This window comes from Panthera tigris, chromosome A3 (genome assembly GCF_018350195.1).
Source record: "Panthera tigris isolate Pti1 chromosome A3, P.tigris_Pti1_mat1.1, whole genome shotgun sequence".
NCBI classification, from domain to species: Eukaryota; Metazoa; Chordata; class Mammalia; order Carnivora; family Felidae; genus Panthera; species Panthera tigris.
This window is the reverse complement of record NC_056662.1, coordinates 133,334,996-133,351,798: the sequence shown is the minus strand read 5'-3', so window position 1 is coordinate 133,351,798 and position 16,803 is coordinate 133,334,996. Positions and strand designations below refer to the sequence as shown.

Below are 16,803 nucleotides of genomic sequence, written 5' to 3'. Positions count from 1 at the left end.
AGGCCCCCGATGCACAAATCAGATGCATTTCTTAAGAGAAGTTAAGAGGTATCTTAACTTCTCTTAATTTCCAGAAGCAGGAGCCCCAAATAACGCTCCCCCTGCGAAGGCTTGAGTCTGAGAGCTACATTAGGTGCTAACAAATTGCCGAAGGGCAGATGATTGTCTTGTAGTTTCTCACCCCCACCCCCTCCCAGCAGGTTTCGGCAACCAATTGATAGTCTCCATGGCAACTGCCAAAGCCCCGCTCGGCTGAAATCCCTGCCCCCTGCCCAGCTAGTAGGATGGTCCTCACTGCTGAGTTACTGGGCTCTTTCAGATCCCTGAACAAAGGTTATTTTGAAATGGCTTACCCGGCTGGGAGCTGAGCACTTTGTCCCTGAAACCAGGTGCCCAGATGACGAGGACTTCCCTTGAACGGTTGGAGCCTTACCAAACAGGGAATCATGGGTCTGATGATTAGAATAATCAGACGGATTGAAACAAGGAAGAACCGTAACCGGGCCATCAACCCGTGAGCACTTTTGGAGACATGTGAGCCCAACAAGTTCTACTGGGCTCCACAAGCAGCCATTGTTTAGAAGGTTTATACAATAGCACCACCTGGGAAAACCCACTTGCTGTCAGGGCTTCACAAAAGCACTTTGCTGAAATCAGCCCAGCACCGCCAGCATAAGGGCAGACCCCTGCCCGCTGCTGGGACTATGCGGCCGCCCCTTGCCATATTCAAGAAGGTTATTTCAAGTACATTTAAGCAGGATAAAAACAACAACAACAACAAAGAGAGGAAAATCACAAACTATGTCTGGCTACAGGGAGTTCGGGGAAGCAGAGAAACCAGGCTTCCCCAACCTGCATAGTTCCCTGCCAGACCGATGACAATGACGGGGATTAAAATTAAAAGAGAAGGGACACAATGACCTTTTTCATTTAACTTCAAGGGCAAGCTCTTTTGGTTTGCAGCCACAGCGGCCAGCCCCTCACCTAAGAGTCTCCCCGGGGATCCAGGAGACATTTCAAGCCTCTCAAAAGAGCCCACCAAATGGCTTTAGAAATAGGACTAACCTTTTGCAAGGTGAGAAGTCTGGCTTCATTATTTATCTTCAGGAGAAAGGGGACAAGGACAAGAAGCAGGATGAGAAATATACCACGAAGAACACCACCAACAAAGTGAGGTAATAGCTTTGAACGCCAAAGAATAATAAATCTGCTCTTCATTCATTCAACAGGGTTTGTTAACTATTACCTCCCAGACACCGTGGGAGTGACCAGGATGTCAAGGAAAATAATTCTAGGCCTGTGTCCTTGAGGCGCCCACATGAGAAACACAGACACTAAGCAAACAACGATATTAACGGGGACCGGGGACCAGTACCATACCAGGGGTAGGAGCAGGTGATATGGCAACCAACCCCTCCACTCTGAGGTTTAAGGACAGGGTGATTTTGCTGGAAGGACACATGTGGAGATAGGATGAGAAAGAATGGTGTTGGAAGTCCAGAAACTGTTGAGTTCCAGCCACATCTTGGGACATAACTTCTACTTCCTTAGTACATTTTCTGAATGACTGCCACCTGATAGGACAGAACAGTGCAAAGATTAAAAGAAGATGTGAGAGGGGTGCCTGGGTGGCTCAGTCAGTTAAGTCTCTGACTCCGGCTCAGGTCATGATCTCACAATTTGTGGGTTCGAGCCCCGGTGTCGGGCTCTGTGCTGACAGCTCGGAGCCTGGAGCCTGCTTCGGATTCTGGTTCTCCCCCTCTCTCTGTGTCTCTCCCCTCTTTGTGCTCTCTCTCTCTCAAAAACAAATAAACATTAAAAAAATTTTTTTTTAATTAAAAAAAAAAGATGTTGGAAACCATCCTGAGAATTTTTAGAGGAGATCCTAAAATCCTAACACTTGAGAGCTATTTTATAATGGGCAGACTTGATGTCCTACTTCATCCGGCCACCATTTTTTGTTACCGATTAAAATTAACTGCTTTTTTTTTTTAAGTCTACCTGTTTCCTTAAAGATTTTCAAATGTATTTCTGTGTTGTAATCAATTGAGGAGTATTCACTGAACACCTCCCATGTGCCATATCCTGTTTGACATCTATAAATAAGTCTTAAAAAGTACAACTAAGCAAGAGTATATCTGCTATAAATCTCCTGGTTTCCCCCTTTCATTTCTATTCATTTGGTACTCACCAAGGAAGTGCAACTTTTTTTCTCTTCAAGAAAAGATTTAGCCGCTCATGCTTCACTGCGTTTTTATTTTCTGTGCAAAGAGAGTAACTTACAGTAGAAAGGACAATGGCATTTGGCCAGAGGAGTAAATGTTGTATGTGGGGGCTGGGGTTTTACCATCCTCTGAACATGGATTTCCAAGGTAAAATCCAAAAGTTGACATTTCTGGTATTTCCACCAGGGACAGATTTGAGAGAACCAGTTGGTCAGAAGAACCAACGAAAAGAAAGCAATTCATTGGGTGGCCCAGGCTCAAACATACAACAGAAAGTGCACCTTCCTCTACGAATGCGTCCATCACTGGCCCTCCCGCGAACCTTCGCAGAAGGGGTAAGTGGCCTTCCGAGGGACTCCATGACAATGCACTGACTCAATTTCCTCCCCCTCTCTTGTCTGGGTTATATCTGGGCACTGTTTTTTTTTTTTTTCTTCAAGGGGACAGAAAAGAATGCCAAGATTACTGGTGCATGAAATGATTGAGAAATGTTTGCCATTTAAAGCCATTTCACTTCCTGCCTGATACCACAAAGAAGCTTTTTAATAAAGTTAGCCTTTCCTTTTCTTAATGTCACTATGCATGTGGCTTGTTTTGCCCATTTTTTTTTTGTTTTGTTTTCAAAACTGGGTATGATAAGGAAACACTTGTTTCCACTGCTTAAAACAACCATATTTCAAGACAGTCAATTTCGACAAAACACGTCAGTGGGCATCGTGAGGAGGGCAGGGAGGAGGGGTAAGGCATGTGAGGTTGGCCCGGTGGGAGCAGAAGACGGCAGGCATAGGGACCCGGGTCCTCACCCCGCTCTGAAAGGGCCTGACTACCACCAAGTTCCCAGGGGAAGCTGAACCCTCAGGCCGTGGACAGACAATGAACAGTTAGCAGCTCCCAGGGCGAGGGCCACCCCCCTTTGGCATTTGCCCATACTTATCAAGCCCCATGGATGGCATGTGACTTTTGGCGGCTCCGGCCAAAAAGAAAAACAATTAGAAGAACCGCTTTAAGGTTTCCCCAGGATAATTCCCAAAGCAGGGAGAAACCATACCTTACATCGGCACTGCTCCGGCCAAGCCACACTGCTGCCACGAAAACCCGAGCTGTCCACGTGACTCGCAGAACATCTAGTTTAAAATAATACAGCGACTGCCTCTCCCGTCTTTCCTACGTGCCAGGTACTACATACGCAGCTTGAGTACACCTTCCCATTTGATCTTCCTCGCGGCTTGCAAGATAGATGTGGCTGTGACTCTCTGCAGATGACGAGACGTGGCCATAAAGAGGCCGAACGGGTTGATCTGGCCCACCTGATGATAACGCCACACCTAGGGCTGGGTATACGAGTCCGTGGTCCTGACTGCCACCCACACTGCTCCAAGACTTCCTGGTCTACCTCTCCAATATCTATGTTTGAGCGAGACCCATTCCCAACAGTGTGGCCACCCGTGTTCTTTCAGCACTTACTAAGGGCCTACTGTTGAGGTGAAGGGAACCGCGCGTGTCCTCTACGACTACACTCTGACACGGTAGCTACTAGCCACGTGCAGCTACTGATCACTTGAAACGTGGCTAGTCTGCACCGACACGTGTAAAGTGTGAGCTACAAACCACACTTCAAAGACGTGGGCTGGAAGAGAGTGAGACGTAGCGCACTAATAATTTTTCTATGATTGGGTATTGAACCAACATTTGTATCATACGGGGCCCACTAAAATACAGTCTGTAATTTATTTCCACGGGTTTCTTTTTTACTTTTTAAAACACAGCTCCTAGACAGTTTGAAGTTAGGGGTGCGGCTCACCTGGGACGTCTATTGGGCGGCGCTGCTCTCCAGGCTCAGACCTGGTGGGGACGGCGAGGGGACAGAGCTCCACAGAGCTCCTGTGACCCAGGGAGGCAGAGACAGTGAAGGAAGGCCCACAAGGAAGGCCACGGGGATGCCCGTGAAATGCTACACTCGGGCCTAAAGAGCTCAAATATGAAGGTCAAGCTCTGCTCACCAGCGGTCTAGCTGTCTGGACAGGCCATCTGCCACGCTCACGGCCTGTCCTAGAGAGACTCAATGACACCCGAGAAAGATAACAGGGACGGGATTAACAGTAGGACAAACGCTAACAGCAAGAATGTTAGATTCCGTGCTGGACATCAGCATCAGCTCAGATTCCAGCTGTGCTCCAGTTTTCACCTTGATCTCGGCTTTGCTTGTATCAAGAAGTATTCCAGACCTAGACCCTCCCACCCCCTGGGCAGGCGATGTTTTTTTTAAACCTCACTTGTCCTGTTTTTATAAACCTCTCCCGGACATCTTTGCAGACCGTGACATACACGATTTGCTGCCTAGTCGATGTCCATTCCTTCCTTGTTTCTTGCTAGAAGAATCCCACTTCGGTTCAGAGCAGCCGTAGGACAGGCCCGGGTGACGGCCGTGATTGGTCTAAGCCAGTCTTAACCACATGCTCCTCGCTCTCCGGCCTCCCTGGTAGCAGGGGGCGGGGGGCGTCACCCCGTTCTGGCCAGGGGACCAAAGCAGAGAGTCATTTGTCCGACGGCTTAGGCAACTCCACAGGCACTCAATCACCGCGGCCCCACCCTGGGCCTGGTGGCCTATTTTAACTAACTCCCAGGGAGCTCTGTGCAGTCTTTGTCCCTGTGTGGCACTGTGACCATTCGAGGTGGGAAAATGGAGGGCTTACGTTAGAAGTTATTGTTGGAGAGCCACACGGAACGTTCTTATTTTCAGAGAAATGTCACGGTCACGGGGCAGGTTTCTCTTCCCCAGTGCAACATGTATCATTTTTTCACCTCCCTCCCCCAGTTCATGAGAACTTACACAGGATGATCTGTTACTCAAAAAAATAAATAGGGGCACCTGGGGGGCTCAGCCGGTTAAGTGTCTAACTCTTGATTTCGGCTCAGGTCATGATCTCATGGTCTGTGAGTTTGAGCCCCGTGTCGGGCTCTGTGCTGACAGTGTGGAGCCTGCTTGAGATTCTCTCTCTCTCTCTCTCTCTCTCTCTCTCTCTCTCTCTCTCTTTCTCTCTTTCCGCCCCTCCCCACTGCTGGTGCTCTGTCTCTCAAAAATAAATAAATAAACCTCAAAATAAATAAATAAATAAATAAATAAATAAATAAATAAAATGGTCACTCTCTCACCTAAGAAAATCAAAACTGAATATTTGTTGTTTCCTAAAAAAAAAAAAAAAAGCACATAGACTTGAAAGTTGCTAAGAGAGTACATCTTTAATGTTCTCACCACACAAAACAAATGTGATTATGTGAGGTGATGGATGTATTCACTAACCTTATTGTGGTAACTGTTTCCTGACACATACGTGGATCAGATCATCACCTTGTGCACTTGAAGCTTATGCGATGTTATAAGTCGATTTTATCTCCATAAAGCTGGGAAAAAGAAAACCCACAGCCTTCCTTTTCCTGCCCTGTGGCAAATACTGTTTGGCTGCTCTCCCACTGGCAAGTGTCTCTCATTGCCCGCTGTTCAAAGCCCAGTTGTGCTGAGCTGTGCAGAGCCACGGGCCTTCCAGGAGCAAGTCCTGATTATCCAAGCGGATGGTGGCAGGGCCCTTGCCCTGGACGGGGATCAGTGTAGGGACGGCCACGAGGCTGAATTCCAAACAACAATCCAAGGGGAGGGAGTCGCGGGGAGACTTCTGAGAAAGACTTCCTTCCTCTGAAAAGAAGCATCGCGGCAGGTGGGGCTACAGAAAACACAGAACTGAGTCTGGAGTCTCTTGACGAGAGACATTTATTTTTTGCTCCGGTGAGAGTCCTGAGCAGCTCCGAGTGCCCGGGACAGGGAGGGGGCCTCCTGCTCCGCACAGTTATCCGGACGCCCAGACACAGGCCAGCAGCGGCTACGCCAGCCTCAGCGCGGGCTTCCACAGCCCCCTGGGGGACACAGCCCAGTGAGCCACAGGGGGGGAAGCCTGGTCTACTTTCCTTGACAGCAGCTTCTAGAAGCACAACCCAATGACCCCGTGAGCAGCTGCATCGTGGCTGGCTGGCGGCTGTGAAAGCACACAAGTAACTCTCCGCTGAGCTCCAGAACTCTCTGGCACCCCCCTGAACCAAGCTCGTGTTGGGGGAGGGCCAGGCGCGCAAACGGCACTCACATTCCTTTGGCTAAACCTAGTCACGTGGCCATTCCTGGCTGCAAGAGACGGTGAGCGATGGGGTCGAGCTGTGTGTCCAGAAAGAAAAGCAAACGGCTTCGGCACAAAATGCAAATACACAGTTCCAGGCCTCTGGTGACCAAGTGTTTCAAAACGGTGACACGGAGCATTCGATCACGGGCAGGACCCTTCTAAGTGCAGACGTGATGCACCCTGGCGTGACCCCCTCTCTACAGCTACGCGGGTCGTACACTGTGAATTCAGCTCGGGATGGAGCAGGTGTTGCTTACACGGTGGGTGACCCCAGCCGTTCGTTCCCTGACCCCTGGTGGGACCTACGGCCCGTGCCACGTTTTCCCATGAACACCCTGCCATTCGAGGCTGTCTTTCTGTAACTCCTTGGGATCAGGAACCACACCACACACCTGACAGGCCTCACCTGAGGGCACTCGGGCACTTTGAGTGGCTCAAGTTGAGCGTCGCTTACTCAAATTATTCCAAACGGTCAGAGTAACCGTTTCGCAGAGAAAAAGAAAGCTCGCGGATTTGAAGGGCTGACGGCGCTTTGAAGAAAGCAACCAAACTCGGTGCGGCAAATTGGGCTCCATTTGTGGCCTTTCCTTGACAGTGTCTCCTAAAACCGCAACCCAATGTCTCCGCGAGTTGCATTTTTATTGGATGAGAGCAGTAAACGTGCACAAAATCACCCTCCGCTGAAATCGAGAATTCTCTGGCACCACCTGAACCAAGTTCGCTCGTGCGTTTTAAAACAATTTGCGTTTGGCCCCGTGCCGTGTCGTTCTCGCCGGCATCACCCCCATGGTGCGAGCGCGGGATCGCCGTAAACTGCACGCGCGCCCGTTGCCAGGATGGCCCGGAAGCTCCATCACGGCCTCCGCGGCTGGCATCGCAGCCGGGCCCAGAACACCCTGCCTTCCCGCCAGCTCACCTAACAGCCGCAGCAGTGCTTTCCAGAAAGGGGTATGGTCAGGTCCGCGAACGGCTGCTTCCGAGCAGGGCGAGTCCAGAGGAGGGAACCGGCGGCAAAGGGAGGGCAGGGGCCACGGCAGGGCCACAGCAGGGCCACGGCAGGCTCCGAGCTTCCAGGAAAACACCTGGACCTCATCCACTCCTTACACGGCTTCCTTTCAAGCGCATCATTTCCTTGTTGGGGGGAGGGAAATGGCATTCGCAACTGTTTTGGGCTCTTCTGCCTAGCAAAGTGTGTCTGGCACAGGGAAGCCGTGGCCCAAGCGCATGGCTGGGAGGAGAGTGGGTACGGAGGGTGGACAGGTAGCCCTCCTCCACTCCGCTGTGGAGAGAAGAGGGCGACAACAGTTCTGTCCGCATGCGGATGGCGAGCACCCTTCCCTGACCCCCTTCTTTTCCTCAGCGCAAAGAGACCCCCACCTGCCCCACCTGGCATGGGCCCAGGGGGTCACACAACACAGCTCTTACATAAATTCATGCAAAGCTCGAAGAAGAGAGCGGTGAAAATGACCGTGGATCCATTTATCAGGTGAAAACACACACCCAGCCACACAGGTGCACACACACACATACACACACACTTGCACACACACACATACACACACAGCAGTTACAGGGCATCTATTACATGGCAGGGACAATGATAAGCCCCTGTTATATATCATCTCCCTTATGATCCTGCAGGTGCTATGGTTATCCCCATTTGACAGGTGAGGAAACTAAGGTTTTTAGAGGTGAGGAGACCCATCCAAGTCCGAAGGTATTTAAGCAGCGGAGCTGGGAAGCCAGCACGGACTTAGCTGAACCTAGAGCCCATGCCTTTACCTGCTACTGTCTGCCAGCCGCAGGACCCCACAGGGACGATGGCTCTCCCGGGCTCAGGGCTCAGACTCACACAGGTCCCAGGTAAAGTCTGCAGCATCTGAGATGGGGTCATACATGTTCTGTAGAGAAAATTAGGGGAAAACAGAGTACTTTTTTTTTTAATGTTTATTTAGCTTTGAGAGAGAGACAGGGAAAGACAGAGGGGGAGAGGGGGAGGGGCAGAGAAAGAGGGAGACACAGAATCCAAAGCAGGCTCCAGGATCGGAGCTGTCAGCACAGAGCCCGACGCAGGGCTTGAACCCATGAACTTCGAGATCATGACCTGAGCAGAAGTCAGGCACCTAACCGACTGAGCCACCCAGGCACCCCGAAAACAGACTACTTATAAAAGAGAAAAAAAATTCTAAGTTGTCTCATTGCGCAGGTATAGCCACTCTCCGTGTCTTGGTGGCATTCTTTCTAGTCTTTTTATGATGATACACACACACACATACACACACACATAAAAAATATATGCTATATATACATGCTTCTACATGATTGGCTCACACTATACTGATAATTCTATATGCAATAGCTTAAACGTAACATTCCAGAATAAACATCTTCCTATATCCTGAACTACTCTTCAATATGATTTTAATGGCTTCAAAATATTTTAAAATATGTATGTACATATCAGAATATATTTAGCTATTCCTCTATTTTGGACATTAAGGTTGTTAGTTTCCAATTTTATACCTATGTCAGTGAGATTAAATTTTAGAATGAAATCCTCAAACATAGATCTTTACGAACACATCGAAAGAGTTCCTAGGAAGAAATTGCTAGGAGTTAAAATGCTGAGTAAAAGGCTGTGAACATTTTTAAGACTCTTGATCAATATTGCCAAGTTGCTCTCTAGGAAGGCATTACCACGTCATGCTACCTTTGTCGGTTGCTTCATGAGATCGGTTTGGATTTTACTTCTGTACCTGGGAATTTTCAGCTGGCGAAGTGAGGACCTCACCTATTACTCCCTCCTCTGAACTCACACATCTGTACCCGTTTGCATCCGTGCACACGCAGGGACTGTGCTCTGTAACGAGGTGTCCAGTGTGGGGAGGACTGCAAGTATCTTCCCCGACCAGCCTGGGGGGCCACCCCAAGGAAGGGGACCCCAGAACTACTCCCTGGATGCATGGGGAGACACCGGGCAGCACATGTGCCTTGTTCATCCATCTCTGCAGGAAACTCAGCACCTGCTGTCCCCCTGAGGCCCGGAGATTTGGGGAGACCCCCAGAGGTAGCACTGTGCCCTGGACAGTGGCCTTCTGGAAGCTGACAATGACAGCAGTAAGACGCCAGCTTATTTGTTCGCAAGCGGCAGCCCTCGATGGCAGGGACGTCGGTGACCCCAAGTGACCTGGTTTGTGGGGGGACTTTGGGGAAATGCCAGAAATACTTGGGGGGCACTCTGGGAGGAGCCTCACGGTCTCGCTCAGGTAGCAGCTTTTGAGCCAGTTTGATATCCATCATTTTTCTGAATTAATGTTCATAATTTTCCTCCATAATTTGGAAGCATTTCCCTGGTTTTTCATGGCTGGAATGCATTCGCCCATTCATCCGCATACTAGAAGGCTGAGTTGCTGACCTTTGGATCATGGTGTCCTTACCTCCAGTAACCCTGGTAGGGAATGAAGGGCCGGGGGGCTGCCAGGGGCTCAGTTACCAGCTTGTAAACTCTGCCTCCCAGTCCACAGGCCTCAGTCCCAAACAGAATCTCTATCACAATGCTCTAACAGCTAGGACCCAGGGCTAGCTGTGAGCGGCATAATTCAGCAACTACAAGAACACTGAGATCGTCAGAGTAAATTACAGTCAGAGGGAGGACAAGTTTAGCAAAATTAAGAATAGTGCTTTAATTTACACTTCCCTAAAAATACAATTGTTTATTTAAGAAAGCTTGTTGCCTTGTTAACAGAAATTAGCAGATGAAAATGTATTTCCACTCCAGAAATGTATTGGAAGGTTCACAAACCCAGCATTATATAATAGAGACAAAGTCTAATCGATTTTGACCTACGAAGGTGAGAAATCAAAGCACACAGCTTTTCCTTAAAGTTCAAGGCTTAAAGAGGGATGTTTAGAAGGGAGGTCCGAATTAACACAATTTGTATGCATTATCTGCCTGTGTTTTCTTCTGTAAACTCAATCAGCACTCACCCTATGCTCTTCCCCTGCATATCCAATGACCTAATAATAACAATAATAAATAGCTACCGAGCAAACATTATTACTAGAATGTCTTAGCTCATTTCATCCTACGCCTCCGTGATGCAGGCAATATTATTATCCCCATTTCACACAGAAACAACTGAGACTCAGAGAAGTCAAATGGCCTACCCAGATTCAGATATTTGGTAACTTGCTCAAACCAGGCCTTGCCTAACTCCAAGGCTTATAGGCCTACACCCAAGCGTGCCAAGCATTTCCGCCTACGAGGTTAAAGGTCACTGGATGCCTAGTCTCTTCGAGGTACTTTAGAAACCAGCAACCTCACCTCACAGGCCTCCCCATTATAACTGAGAAAACCACAGTCGGCAGAAAAGCCAGGGACAGGCCCAGGCAGTCAGGTACCCAAGCCTGGCTTCTGCCATTTTGAGTTAGCCTCACAGCAGAAACCCCCTCGGAAACTTTTTAAATGCTGATGCCCAGGCCTCGGCACCAGAGATTTTGATTCCATTGGCCCAGGGTAGGGCCTGGGCTTCTGCGTGCTTTTTTCAATCCTTGGAAGATTCTAATAGCCCACCGGGCAGAGGGCTAATTACTATCACACGCTTTTCTCATTCCTTACAAATGTGTGCTGAGTGGTCCCTCTTGCTGTGCCCCGGTCAGTGGTCAGCGACCCACTTCCTGCCCTCCAGGAGTTGCCAGGCGGGTGGCAGGCTGAGTGAGCCACACCCAATGTGAGGAGTTTTCCCGCTGGGGAGATCCAGGGCACGAGGGAGGTCACAGGGGTGAGATCTGGGCCACGTACTTTGGGGAGGAGTGGGGATCGTCAGGGAAGGATACACGGTGGGGGGGGGCACTTTAAGATGGTAAGAGTTAGCCGACGGGACAAGGGAGAAAAAGAAACCTATCTCCCCTGCTGCGTACCGCTAAGCAGGCAGAGAGAACACGGCCGGCTTCTGCCCCCCTCTGGGTCCCGCTGGGCGTGGGGAGGAAGGAACCTCTGCCCAGCGGCCCAGAGGACCTCCACGCACCAGCCCGATTGCCTCATAGATGAACGCCATCAGGCAAGACTCACAGAGTTCAATTTTCACTTCAGCTCTACGAAGCAAAATGAGGATCTGGGTGGAAACAGAATTGTTAGAGATTTTTCATTCTAATTGGGAAACTCACCCAGAGAGGCTACGAGAGCCCAGACAATCAGTCTCTTGCTCGGTAAGACCCGGCAGCCTTCCTACCCCGCTCGCCCCGTGGGGACAGATTAGACCCGGGAGGCCTAGTAGGGGTCACGGGAAGCCTCCGTTACACAGAGCAGCTCCCACGGTCGGAAAGAACGGGATGACTTCCTATCAGCGTCTCAAGGTCCAAATCAATCACCTCCATTTCAATTCCCTTTTCTCATCAAACACCGGCGGCGAAACGGCCCCGCCTCATCAGATTCCTGCGGCAATGGATGTTGAGACTACAGAAATTGAGAAATAGGTCACCCCGTGGGGTGGGAAGGTTGCTATGTGGTTTCATCTAACTAGGTTGCTGGAAAGCCCCCATGCCCACAATTAGCCCCTGAGTCACCAGATCACCGTGGAGCGGTAGATTTTCAGTACCCGAAACTCATTCTTGTGGATAAAGAGCATCGTGCAGGACGAGACAGACTCTGTTGTTAAAACATCCACTCAGTGAAGATTTCCTGAGAGCCTTCTAGACAGGAGGGAAACGAGGCTCAGTAACACTCAGCCCCGGCCCCGGAGAAACTCACCTCCCAGTGGCTCTGACAGGAGCAAGCAGCAGGTCCTGCCTGCCATGGGGGAGGTCCCCGGGCCGCATGAAGCTGGTGGCAGAGGTGGGCCTGCAGGCAGCCGGGACCTCAGAGCCATGACCCATGAGCAGAGCCGAGGTCTGTAGAGCGATTTGACCTTGCCGGGATCCCACCCCCGATGAGGTAAGAAAACAAAGACTCAGGTGATTGCACCCACCCTGAGGTCAGGCTCTAGAGCCTGCGTGCTTGGCCCCCGCCCAAGACCTCTGCCTGGCTGTTTGGGGGCCACAAGGTATAGTGGGCTCACGAGAGGGCACAAGGTCCCCAGGCAGTGTTTGGAATGAAAGGAAAAGGTGTTAAGGATGGACTCCTGGTGAGAAGGAAACGGCTCTAAGGGACCTCAGAGGAAATACCCAGAAAAAGAGGAGGAAACCATCCACCTATTCGTTTTTTTCTGAATGGAAAAGGTAGGCTGGTCCTCAACAAGTTCATATTCCCAGGGGACTGGTCTGCAGGGCAGGTCTGAAACCACCGCCCGGGACGGAGGCCAAACCAGGGCTGACCAGAGAGCTGACTTAAGAGCTGATCAGACCGGGGGGCTTCCTGGAGGAGGAAAACAGGAATACTTAGGAGCCAATGTCCCAAGCACAGGAGAACTCATGGCGTGGAGTGGGATTATTCCCTTGAAATAACTTCGGGGCATCCCAGATGTGGCACAAATCCAATGTATAAGTCAGCTTTGGGGAGGTAGTCTCAGAAAGATAAAAATGCCTTCGAATATGAAAAGGTACCTATAAGGGGTTTTCGTGAGGTCACATTTTAACCGGATCATGAAATATTGAGAAGTTCTGTTTTTATTTTTTAAAAAAAGCAAAACTCAGGAGGTGACATAGAAACATATCAAGTGACGTTTGCTTGTTAGTTCCATTAAAATGTCACCTGCCAGAGGAACGCATGCTCTGTAATTACATCCGTGCTCTGTGTATGCTCAATATCATCTACATGCATCCGATGGTCTCTTCTCCTTCAAGTCCTCAACCATCTCAGAGAAGTAAGCTTTAGCAAGTCAAATCAGAGCTTAAAGAAACGAGGCTTGGGCTCGGAGATAAATAGTATCATTGCCACCGATTTCATTGTTTCAAATACAAGATTTTATTTTGAGAAGAAAGTTTAATTAACCAGAGGTGGATCACTAAATTCTTTGACTTTAAAACTGCACTTTCTGCAAGATTTCACCTGCGAAATTCACAGCCTTTAATTACTGCCTCACGTCTTAAAAGGGAGACTCTTTCTTTCTTCTGAATGGCTAATAACGTTATTATACGAGGTAATTATAGATCAGGTGTCTGGTCAATAACACCAAAATGCATGGACTGCATCGTCCTGATTTTTGAGCTTGGAAAGCAATTTGCTAAAGAAACATTTTCTCCCCCAAAACAGTGTTGATGTTTTGGATTTTTGTTTTTGTTTTTTTGTTTTTTTTCCTGCTCTTTTTTCTTTTTAAGGGGCGGCGGGGGGGGGGTGGTGGGGAAGGGGGAGAAACATTTAGAAATCAGACCTTTACTGGATGAATTTCTTCACTTCCCAGAAAGCAAGAAAACAATTGTTTCCTGTAATTGGACAGTTTGATTGGAGGCAGGTGGTGCTGAGCCGAGGCAACCAGAGCCACAAAGCCAATTTTGGCTTCAAGCACATTTCCTTTCCTTCTCAGCTCCAGCAGCACAACATGTAAATTGGCTCTACAGAAGCTGACTATGAATTTAGTTCCCATTTTCTGTAACAAGCACCTTATCAGCCATGAAGAGTTTCAGCAATCGGGGACAGCGTGCAGATCTGACACGATTATAAAGCTGCCTCGAGATACCCCAGCATTAATTTCTCAAACGTGTTCTTGCTGCCACAAACCAGGAATTTATGAGCAGTTCTGGAAACATCGTGTGCCATCCTTTTAAAATACGGTTGATAGTTTTCTTTTTCTGGGTTCACTGGCCTTCACGTGGCTCAAGTTACGTTATCTAGAGTTAATGTTGGCTTTCAGTATTTTTGAGTCACAGACCATATCAACATGGCACCACAGATAATGAGGCACCAACCAGTCCTGAGAAGGGGCCAGAATCGGAGGCATGGGGAATGGGGGGGCGGGGGGTTGGGGGGAGTTACCATTTGTTCTTCCCCTTGCTGCTTTTCATCCGAAGGTCTCTGAGCCTTTTCCTTGTCTTCCCAAGTGCTGGCTCATTTGTCTTACTCCCTTGTATGGCAGCTGACACTCAATATTCCTCTTTCACGGATGGAGAAGCTGAGACCCGAAGAAGTTAATCGCTTCAGCCACGGTCACTCAGTAAGTCAAGAGCAGAGAAGAGCGGCCCAAACACTAACTTCCCAGCCCCCTGCCCCAAGTACACGTGTCTCTATTAATTTCCTACTGTAAGTCCGTAATACAAGACAGTCATTTTTAGGACACTTGCGAGAGAGTCAGGAAAGGCACGTGGCAATGTATCTGATAATTTTATCAAATTATTGTCCTTTGTACACGCTGAGTATCAAATCAGTTGCTTCAAAGGTCCAGCATATTTTATTACTAATTTTGGTCCATGCTTCATTTGTTTTAATGTTAACCGAAGGTTTGCTTACGTTTTGAGCTCCTTATTTATTTTCAGAACTTGAAAACAATCTTTTCTAATCCCATGTGGATTAATGGCTAAAATAACCGCACTCTCAGAGAAATTCTACCTGTCAACCTCCGTACCTGTATAAAATTATTTTACCAAAAACAGATTGTGGAGTTTGCTGAGAGCCTCGGAATTGCAACACTCCATCTTCCAAGGTGATTGCATCAAAGGAAATACCACCAAGTTTTCCCTTCCAGGCCAGTAGATACCTGTGGTTCAAAATCCTCCTTAATGACGGTCTCAGCATCTACACGCCAAAGGTTCCAGCACCAACAGTGGGTCTCCTCCAGCGATGGGACACCTTTCCTTTTAATCTTTGGCTGAAGGTCTTCTCTAAAGACACATCCGTACGGCATCTCTGGGAGACAACATCTCTCCCAGCCCGTCCAAGCAAGAGCTCTCCCGCCCTTTTCTGTTTGCCTTTTCTGATCGCCCACTTCTGCCCCCAAGTTCACAGCGTCACGTCACCCCTACCCCAGGGGCTGCCGGTGGCAAGCAGGGCACAGAGCAAGTGTGCACACAAGTACTGTGTGCAGTTTCTTAAAGGGATTGCACGCTGATTAAACCTGTCAGAAGGCAGATTGGGTTTGCCCAAGGAGAGCCGGTTGATAGCTAACTCAGAAATCTTGGCAACACTACAGAACCAATATTTTTACAGAGGTGGCACCGTCTTGAACAATGTCCTCAGTGTGCAGGACACAGGCAGCCAGTCTATCGGTATCCAGTAAGGGTGACTTTTTCTTTCACCTCTTCTGAACAAACAGGCTGATGAAGGAGCTGGGCGGGGGGACGGTGTTGGCAGTGAGAAGAGCTGCACAGGACACAGTGGGCGACGGGAAAGCCATGTCAACGCTCTCTCAGTAGATGCAGCTACCGCCCTGGACTCACGCAAAGCCAGCCAAGCCAGGTTCAAACAGGTTGCAGCCATCAGCTGAAGCCAGCCCCACAGCCCTGTTTGCTTTTCCTAGCGTGTGCAGAAACAGCCACACAGACGATAGTTTAACCAGGTAAAGCCAGAAGCACACGGCATTTCTCCCCAACCAGACCCACGCAGGCCATGGCATCCTCGGTCCCTGCACCTGACTGACAGGTGCCTCCCCCTTCCCTTCCTCCCTGGCCTCAGCACCCATTCCCCCCATAGGGACTTTAGCACTCTGCCCCTAAATTCTCTTCTTCATACGATATCGTTTTCTTCCCAAAGCCCGTATCTTTTCCCCGAAAACAACAACAACAAATATATTCAAGCTTTTGACCACCGACCCATAACGTCATCAGAACTGGGTGGTTCAGCTGGGCTTGGGTGGAAACAGTGAACAGCACCCCCACACGCATACACAGACACACACACACACACACACACACACACAACTCTGGAGGTCAGGAGTGAGCTGAGGAGCAACCCATGCCCAGGGGGCCCTGGGCTAAGACAGCAAGGCCAAACAGGCCATCAGTGCCACCAACAGACTCCCCCTACCACCAACTGGGAGCATAAGACGACACAAATTTATTCTTTCACAGTTCTGAGGGAAAGAAGTCCAGAATGAAGGTCAACAGTGCCACGACCCCCTGAAACGTGCAGCAGAGGATCCTTCCTTGCCTCTTCAGGCTTCCAGGGGTTGGCCATCCATCCCCAGTGCTGTGGACTGAGCACTGACGTCCCCCTCAAATCCACACATTGAACCCCTAGCCCGAGTGTGATGATATTTGGAGGCAGGGCCTTGGGGGTACCGCCCTCATGAACAGGATCGGTGTCCTTAGGGGACAAGGCCAGCCAGCTAGCTCACTCTCTCTCTGCCCTGCAAGGATGCACGAGGAGACAGGGCCAGCCAAAAGAGGGCCCTCACCAGTACCTGAACACGGTGGCACCCCGGTCTTGGACTTCCAGCCCCAGAACCGTGGGAAATCAACCTCTGTTGTGGACAAGCCACACAGTTTATGGTGTTTCATGAGAGCGGCCCGAGCGAGCTAAGACACGCTTGGCGTTCCTTGGCCAG

At 49.5% G+C, this 16,803-nt stretch overlaps 1 long non-coding RNA gene across 1 annotated transcript in view; it reads right to left on the bottom strand.

Moving 5' to 3' along the window:
• Positions 1-8,066: 8,066 nt before the first annotated feature.
• LOC122237445 overlaps positions 8,067-16,803 on the bottom strand; it is a 49,077-nt gene continuing 40,340 nt past the window's right edge. Inside the window, exon 4 of the long non-coding RNA XR_006216039.1 lies at positions 8,067-8,292. This is a non-coding gene — a long non-coding RNA (uncharacterized LOC122237445). The remainder of the gene's footprint in view (positions 8,293-16,803) is intronic.